Here is a 7,736-nt window from a genome sequence, read left to right as displayed (position 1 = left end):
TGACTAGAAAAAAAAAAAAAAAAAAAAAAAAAAAAAAAAACGGGTGCTTTTAAGAAGCCCAAATTGTCTCCGCTCCAAACTTTGTCTCTGTAACTCCTTCCATGGGTGTTTTGTTCCCAATTCTAAGAAGGGACAGTGTTCACACTTTGGTCTTCGTTCTTCTTCAGTTTCGGGTGTTTTGCAAATTGTCTCTTATATCTCGGGTATACTAAGTTTATGGGCTAATATCCACTTATCAGTGAGTACATATCATTTGAGTTCTTTTGTGATTGTGTTACCTCACTCAGGATGATGCCCTCCAGGTCCATCCATTTGCCTAGGAATTTCATAAATTAGCTGTCTCTTGTGAGACTAGGCCAGGGCCTAGCAAACACATAAGTGGATGCTCACAGTCAGCTATTGGATGGATCACAGGGCCCCCAATGGAGGAGCTAGATAAAGTATCCAAGGAGCTAAAGAGATCTGTAACCCTGTAGGTGCAACAACATTATGAACTAACCAGTACCCCGGAGCTCTTGTCTCTAGCTGCATATGTATCAAAAGATGGCCTAGTCAGCCATCACTGGAAAGAGAGGCCCATTGGACATGCAAACTTTATATGCCCCAGTACAGGGGAATGGCAGGGCCAAAAAGTGGGAATGGGTGGGTAGAGGAGTGGGGCCGCGGGGGGTTTATGGGGACTTTTGGGATAGCATTGGAAATGTAATTGAGAAAAATACCTAATAAAAAAATTTTTTTTAAAAAGCCCCAATTGTGTAGAAAGAGAAACTATAGACAAACACTTCCCAAAGCAGTCAGGTGGGAAGATAAGAGGCCAGAGCTGAGGGGGCTCCTTCTGGCTAAAGGGAGCAGAGAGGGGTGTAGGGGGCGGAGGGAGGACTCTCAGTGATGCATGGAAGGCAAAAAGGCCTCTCCTGGAATACAAAGTGACAGAGGCAGGTGAGTGACAGCTAAAGGTCTGAGTTAAGAGAAGAGAGACTGAGAAAAGGCAAGAAAAAATCCAAAGCAACAAAACTTCTGACCAGGTAAGAAATGTTTCAGGTTATCTTTTAATGTTAAAAAGGAAGGAGACTTAATGTAGAAAAATTATTAATCAATAAAAAAATAAATTAAATTAGTAAAATTAAAGGGAATAAGATAAGTAAGATGAAAAATTCAGTAACAGCTTTTGGTTGTCATATAATGCCATCTTAGAGGGCTTAAAGATAGACACAAAAGCAGAAGAGTAAAATGGCTTCATTGAGAATGAAATAAGGTTAAAGCCTACTGCACTACCATGTAATAAAAATCATGAAAGTCAAGCAAAAGTTGTTAAAAAAAAAAAAGCCAACTTTAATTTATCCTGTTAATGTATAACAAATGCCAGCAAATGTTGGACAACCACAAAATTATAAAGAATTTAAATGGCATCGCACAAAAAGACTAGATTTTTAAAATGATAAGGATGCAACTTTAATTTTTGAAAAAAAAAAATCTCTACTGGTTTTAAGAAAAACCAAAATGCTAAATGTTTTCATTGTGGCAAGCAAGATCATTTGAAAAGAGATTATGGACAGGCATTCCTAAAAACAATGGTTTTTCTAGAGAAAATCCAAAAAGAAGGCCACCCTTCTGGGATACACAGAAGGTGTGACAAAGGCCGACACTGGACTAGTGAATGTAGATCAACAAGAGACAAACAAGGTAACCCCTTGTCAAGAAATGCCCCCAAAGAGGTCCCAATATCAAATTCAAATTTTCCATCTCAGGTCAACAGTGGAGAAACTGGTCCACAGAACAATTAACACTACATTAATAGCCCAGATGTCAAAACCAGAGCAGATTCAATAGATAAAACAGAGAACTCAAGAGAGAACAAAGGCTTAATAAAGGAGCAGATATAAGAAACACATGTTTAATAAATAAAAAGATGTAAAAAATCTCACAGAGAAAGATAAAAATGTTGTGTTATGGGAGAGAATATGCTTTTCTTTTCACAGAAAAACTGTGGATTCCATCCAAATTAATAAAAATCAAATTTAACAGGGGAAGACCCCTGAAGATCTTTCCTAGCACTAGATAGGTGAGAGAGAAGGATAGAGAAAATGAGGGGGAGAGGGATCTAGGTCTAACCTTTCTAATTTGTTTTCTCTCCAATCCAAGACCATTACCATTTGTTACCAACCCCTTAAGTAACAACAGATATTCATCACTCTTAGAACAACCCCGAAAGCATCCATGCTGCCTCTTAGGAATGGGGTGTTAAAATTGCTTCCTGCTGATCTGGGCATCGTTTTTTCATTTGGAGCCCAAAGAAAATTGGGAAAATGGTCAAGCCTTAAGGTAGGTGTAGAGCCAGGCAGTGGTGGTACACACCTTTAATCCCAGCACTTAGGAGGCAGAGGCAGGCAGATTTCTGAGTTCAAGGCCAGCATGGTCTACAGAGTGAGTTCCAGGAGAGCCAGGACTACACAGAGAAACCTTGTCGTAAGAAAGAGAGGGGGGTATATAGAGATATACTATAGATAGAATAAATAGTCTTCAAAAACTTCAGAGATCTATGGAATATGATATTTAAAAATGTTATATTAATTAAAGGTTTTTTTTTTCATCTTGTGCTGAAACAGAACATGTCTAATAAATTAAGACAATACCGGGAAGCCAGGGAGGGTATAGACTGATTGTATCATTATTTCTCAATTTTTTATGGTCATTTTGGTAGTTCATAATCAATACTGTACAATAAACCATCTAAAAAAGACAAAAAAAAAAAAGGTTTTTTTGACAAGGAGGCAAATCTGCTCCTGGCAGCACCCTAATTCCACCACAAAGAAGATGATAAGCACCAAAGAACCTCCTAACGGAATTTCCTTCAAATGTGACAAGGTAGCCAGTGGGCAAGAAAATGCCCTTGGCACAATTGCAGACAGAATACTTTCCAAACTGGGCAAATAAAACATAGGGAAGTCAACTGCTAAGCTTTTTAAGGACAAGGTAGGCAAGTCCTTTATAATTCCTTCTTCACAAATGTCTGTCATATTCTGGGCCAGAAGGCTAAGGATGGATGTTCCAACTTTATAGAGACAGTTTGTGGGTGCCTGTCTCTGTCATTTCAATAGTTTTGGAAGCTGCTTGCTCTGCACTTCCTGCATACTCAAGTACTATTTATTCCTTTTCAGGTCTCTGATGGGGTTGAAGACTAGACAGTCTTACAAGTAAGCTTAAATGGTTAGGAGTTAGAAAAATGTTTTAAGGTCTATATAAGTTATGATAGAAAATTATTTAAATACAGAACTCTAATTCACCGAGATAGATAATAGCATACTTTTTCCAAAGCTGCTAAATACAAATGAACTAGCATTGTAAATGTAATTCTTTCCTGATGGTTTTTATAATTTCTAATATTGAATATAATTTATTGATGTAAAAGAAAGAGACTTTTATTGTACTAAAACGGGGAAATGTAGAGAGAATCTCGTATAAACATACCTGTTAATAAGAAAAAAGTCAATGGCCAATAAGCATGGCAGGAAATAGGAGGTGGGGCACTGGCAGGAAGAGAGAGAATTCTGGGAAATAGTAAGAGATAAAAGAGAGACATGGGGAGAACTGAGAAAGACAAGACTGAAGACATACCAAGGAGATGGACTGAGGAAACAGACATAAACCAGCAGGTAGATGAACTCAAGAAGACAAGAAGGAAGAATCCTGGACTGAAGGAGAGATAACTAACCAAATGGTAGATATAGAATAGTTTAAATGGTTAATTAAGTTAAGAGCTAGTCAGGGAATGAATGAAAGCTTATGACCTAGTCATTTATTAATAAATATTTAGTCTCAGAGTCATCATTCCAGGAGCAGAACTTGGAAGGAAAAATGGATTTAGAAAATATATTTATAAGATTTGCTACCTGGTGTGAGTCCCTAATCAGAAGAAGCCAAAAAGCAATGAAAAGAAGTGAAGAAGTGGGGCTGAGGTTCATGAGCTCCTCAACTAAGCTGGGGATACCATCTCTTGGGAGCTACAATGCATCTGCTGAAGAGGCTTCCTCACGGAGCTGTGTGGCTCCTATGTCTCAGGATGCCCTTCACGTAGGATACTGTCTCACCTCAGAGCTGTGTGGGTCCTGAGCTTCCAAGTCCCAAGATACCTTTCCATCCAAGCAGGAAGGCCAACAGAGAGACCCATAACTGGTCAAAGTGCTGAAAATAAGTGTTGGTGTAGTGTTTAGTCCTAAATGGAACATCTATATCACTTTTTGCAAGAGTCAAGAAACATCATAGAAAACCAGAGGTTAGAACGTAAAAATTAAGGCATGAGGAGGTATGTTGTAAAAGGATGTCTTCTGAACACAACATGGCCAATCTATTCATGAACCCACGGCATCTATGGTTAACTGTGCAGGACCTGCTGAGGATTAGGCCTGTCAGCATTTCATCATTGATTGTGTAGGCAATCATGAACCTCTGCTTAGGCAGTTAGTGTTTGTTGGCCTTCCTGACTGGAATGGAACTCAGAAGCCCAGAAACCACACAGTTCTGAGGGAAGACGGTATCTCAGTGGAAGAGCATCCTGAGACATGGGAGCCCAGGAACCACAAGGCTTCTGAGAGGAAGCATCCTCAGCAGAGGCCTTGCAGCTCCCAGAGGAGGGTATCCCTAGCTGAGCTCAGAGGCTCAGGAGCCTCAGCCCTGCTCCACTTCTTCCCTTCTCTTACTGCTTCTTGGCTTCTGATGAGAGAGTTGCACCAGGCAGCAAATCTCATGAAAGAGATTTATTGGGAGGGTCCAGGGTATGGAGGGACAAATCCAGGAGTAGCTGCCTCTGCTCCTAGGAGATGACAGCAGGGAACTGAGCAGACAATGCCTTTATATAATGTCTTGAGAGCAGAGATTTCCAGGGTGAGGATTAGTGAGATTTCAAGTCCTGAGTTTGGGGAGCTCAGGGATTGGTGGGTTTTCCTGTTCAGACTTTCATCTAAAATTAGCATAATCTGGAAAGAGTTCTATTGAGGGGCTGTATATGACCATTGTAACAGTTACAAAGGCTGGAAATTTTATGACAGGGAGGTCTGAGGAATGTCTGGCTGCTGGAGCTCTTAGGCTGAGGCCTGGGCACTTTCCTGCCTTGAACTTTACAAAGTTTACAAAGTATACAAAGTTTACAAAGGGAGTCCACATAGGGAAAGCTTTCCCAGACTCTTGAGTGGCACGAATAGCCAACAGTGGTTGCTATGTGGAGTTGTGTTGGTTAGTTTTTTTCAATTCAACACAAACATAGGTATACTTGAGAAAAGGCAATCTTAATGGAGAAAATACCTACATAACATTGGCCTATAGGCAAAGTCTATGGCATTTCTTTTGTTTAATGATTGGTGTGGGAGGGCCCAACTAACTATTGGTGGTGCCAGCCATGGACAGGGAGTCCTGGATTATATAAGAAAGCAGGCTGAGCAAAGCTCATAAGTGACATCTCTCTATGGCTTCTGGTCCAGTTTCTGCCTTGAGGTCCTGCCCTGAGTTCCCTTTTAAATCCTTATTGCTGAAGACACTGCACACTTAAAACATGGGACTTAAAATGATTAATTAAAGCTGTTTCTAAACTGAAAAGCCCTTTATCCTGAGGTCTAGCTTTCATAGTTCCAGTAAGTATTATGCAGGCTATCAAAGGAATGAAACAGTCAACAGTCATACCTGGATGTGACATTTATGAACCATAACAATGATCAGCAAAGCAAGATATCCATAAAGGTGCAGTAGAGGCACTTATGTGTTGGTAGTAACCAACTGATGTCTAATTGGACTAACAACCCACTCAACAGGAAGGAAAACATGTACTAGGATCCTAGCCAACTTCCTGGGGCTAGTAAGGTCACATATCTTAGATCTACTACTGCCTTTTTGCTAGGTCAGTATAATTCCTTAATACATTATAAATATTAACCTAATATCCACAGATCATTGTAGCTATCACTTATCATCAAAGAAGATTTTATTTACAACAAATAAGAGACAATTCCAGAAAGCTGCAGCTGGACATACAGCAAAGATCAGCAAATTGTGGGTATTCTAGCCCCAACCAATATATCTACATTGTCACAGTAAATGTTAATTGGGGTGGGGGAATCCTAACACACCTTAGATCATTTAGTTCCCAAATAAAAGACACAAAACTTTTATATTTATCACAAGCCTTAAAAGCATTAGAGCTAGACAGATGTCAACCCTCTACGCTATTTTGTCTCCTTCTCTGTCAATAATCCTGAGATATCACTTGTTATGTTCTGTCTGGGCTGCTCCTACTCCAACAGGCCATCCCTCATGACCATGACCTCACATCTACCCACCCCATGGTGCCTTCTTCCTTATTCCTCCTCTCTCTTCCTTGTGGTCTTTACCTCAGACCCCTCACCTGGGTGGTCTGGCTCTTAGCTGGAGAAATCTCAGCTACCTGTGAGCTAAGTGTATATAAGCACATAAGTAGAGTTAAACCAAGGGATGGAGTTATTGCATACAGCTGAACTGGAAGCAGGGCTACTACATACAATAAGGAGACAGGGTTTATATTATATGAATGGATCAAGGAGAAGGATTTATCTGATCTTGTTAGGGATAGCTTTTGTACGGAAGCAGTCTTCAGGTCATAAATATCTGGCTGAAGAAAGCTTAGATGGCCATTTTCTGCACACTCAGTTGATATCCACATTTGAACGAGAGGAAGGCTTTGCCATGTTGCTGAGACTCTCCCTCCATAGGGATGAGGGGGGGGGGGGGTCCTGCCTATTCAATAGGTCCTGAAAATGTCCATGCCTATGTCAACATATATTCACTTCAGAACTTTGCTAAGTGTTTTCTGAGAGCAAAAAGAAGAGCTGTTCCAAAGATAGCCAAAGTTGTACCTCCTACTGCAGCTGTACTTGGTAATGGGAAAGAGTCACCCAGGTTGTACTGGTTTTAAAGGCATGAAGGGGTCATGAAGAGCATCTGAGGCTTGGTACTGTGAGATGCCATGGAAGGCCACTGATGAAGGTGCAGCCTCAGTTGCAGTTGATGACGCAAAGGAGTTGAGGCTTGGCAACGTGAAGAGCGCCTATGAGAGGCTATTGGTGAAGCCTAGATGCAGCTGAAGACCTCTGTGTGATTACCAAGAACAGCAGCGACAATGGAATGGATCAACCAGAGCTTAGAGTGCTTAAGAGGGCACAGCTGAAGAAGTGATGCCAGCTTTTTGGAGAAAGGAGATGATTATGTGTGGATCCCAGGCATTGAAACATTGAAACAGTGGAGTTGCCTTGGAGACCCCAAGATGTTTGAGATGCCAGAGCCATGAGCAATCTGCTGAGAAAAGCTGCTAACAGGGAGTAGAAACAGCCCAGGAGAAAGAAGTTTGTTGCAGTCAACAAAGATGAAAAAGGAGTTGGAGATCTGAAGACCACTTTGACATCAAACATGGAGATGCAGAGTTTGGACTCTGTCCAGCTAGTTTCCTGTCTTGCTTTGAGGATTACAGTTAAGTGATTGTGATGAATCTCAGAAGAGGCCTTGAACTTTGGCCTTTTAACATTGTTGAGACTGGTATGGGGACTTTGCAAGTTGGACTAAATGTATTTTGCATTATAGTATGTTTAGGTATGGCCCTCATGTGTTGTTTGAACAAGCCTATGGGGGCCAGGGAGTGGAATGTGATGGTTTGTATATACTTGGCCTAGGAAGGGGCACTATTAGGACGTATGGCCTTGTTGGAATAGATGTGTCAC

The sequence above is a fragment of the Mus caroli genome, unplaced genomic scaffold (assembly GCF_978045245.1).
Source record: "Mus caroli unplaced genomic scaffold, Mus_caroli_1 scaffold_8, whole genome shotgun sequence".
Classification (NCBI taxonomy): Eukaryota; Metazoa; Chordata; class Mammalia; order Rodentia; family Muridae; genus Mus; species Mus caroli.
Note: the sequence above shows the minus strand (reverse complement) of the source record.